This window comes from Protopterus annectens, chromosome 3.part0, assembly GCF_019279795.1.
Source record: "Protopterus annectens isolate FY-2018-M chromosome 3.part0, PAN1.0, whole genome shotgun sequence".
Taxonomy (NCBI): Eukaryota; Metazoa; Chordata; order Ceratodontiformes; family Protopteridae; genus Protopterus; species Protopterus annectens.
In genome coordinates this window covers 1382365136-1382366804 of record NC_056731.1, presented here as the reverse complement: position 1 = coordinate 1382366804, position 1669 = coordinate 1382365136, and the positions used below count along the sequence as shown (strand labels likewise).

Sequence of the window (1669 nt, the reverse complement as noted above, 5' to 3'; positions counted from 1 at the left end):
CAGGGCAGAAGGCTGAACACCAGTGCCCCTAGCATCACCCAACGTAATGCTCTTGAAGGAATGGCCTGTGTACACCTTTCCAAAAATGTCTGTGTATGCTGTACCAGCCTTCACAGCTCCACAGACTGCTGGAATTCAGCCACACTACCGTACAGTGATAAAGGAATGCTGAAGAAGACACTCTACCTAACCGACACTGGTGTCAGCAATACTCTCCCATCCAAAGAGAAAGCACACAATGGGAAAACCCGGTCTGCACTTCACTTAAGGTGTGAAATATTACTGCATAATGTCACGGCTGTATAGGAGAAACACAGGGGATCCACCCTCATGTATTGCAGATGACACAGTCCATCCCCATTTGCCAGACACAAGGCAAGATACAAAGCACGGGTATTGCTAATGCTGCCTGGGTGTTGCATCTGTTTTGGTACCTCTCCCGGACTGTTAGTCCTGTTTTATCACAAAAAGGCAAGACACGGTGGAGCACACCAGAAACATTGTTTCTTTAGCGAGTACATCTACTCATCAAGGAGCACAGCCACAGCACCGGGGCCAGTGGCGCAATGGATAACGCGTCTGACTACGGATCAGAAGACTGTAGGTTCGACTCCTGCCTGGCTCGGTTGGCATCTTTTTACAATTGTTGTTTTGAACAGCGTCCACTCCTTTCAGATGCGCAAAACAAATGCTTCTGCCAACAACAATTGGGTGGGCAGGCGGACAGACAGTCAGGCAGGCGGGCGGGTGGGATACAAGATCAGAACACAGGCAAGGACTGAATTCACTAGGCCTAAAAAACAGTTGCACAGTCTAAACAGATATGCCACAAATATTGTTTTATCAGAAGTGCAGAAACAGCTGAAAATTAGCAGCTTATCTTTTGTAGTCTCTCAGCATAAAACAGCAGAGCAAGAGCAGAAGGCCTAACTCACTGTAGGATGTTCATCTGTGGCATGCACTCCTGACTGACGACACTCTTTCTGACCCATGCTCTTCAGGTTTATGACCATGCATTCCCTCCATTTTGCTCCCCTCTCCCCCGTCGTGACAACACAGGGCAGAAGGCTGAACACCAGTGCCCCTAGCATCACCCAACGTAATGCTCTTGAAGGAATGGCCTGTGTACACCTTTCCAAAAATGTCTGCGTATGCTGTACCAGCCTTCACAGCTCCACAGACTGCTGGAATTCAGCCACACTACCGTACAGTGATAAAGGAATGCTGAAGAAGACACTCTACCTAACCGACACTGGTGTCAGCAATACTCTCCCATCCAAAGAGAAAGCACACAATGGGAAAACCCGGTCTGCACTTCACTTAAGGTGTGAAATATTACTGCATAATGTCACGGCTGTATAGGAGAAACACAGGATCCACCCTCATGTATTGCAGATGACACAGTCCATCCCCATTTGCCAGACACAAGGCAAGATACAAAGCACGGGTATTGCTAATGCTGCCTGGGTGTTGCATCTGTTTTGGTACCTCTCCCGGACTGTTAGTCCTGTTTTATCACAAAAGGCAAGACACGGTGGAGCACACCAGAAACATTGTTTCTTTAGCGAGTACATCTACTCATCAAGGAGCACAGCCACAGCACCAGGGCCAGTGGCGCAATGGATAACGCGTCTGACTACGGATCAGAAGACTGTAGGTTCGACTCCTG

The 1669-nt window shown here is 48.5% G+C and overlaps 1 non-coding gene across 1 annotated transcript; it reads left to right on the top strand.

The window, feature by feature from the left end:
- Positions 1-552: 552 nt before the first annotated feature.
- TRNAR-ACG lies at positions 553-625 on the top strand. The gene has a single exon. It is a non-coding gene; the product is annotated as a tRNA-Arg (tRNA).
- The last annotated feature ends 1044 nt before the right edge of the window (positions 626-1669 follow it).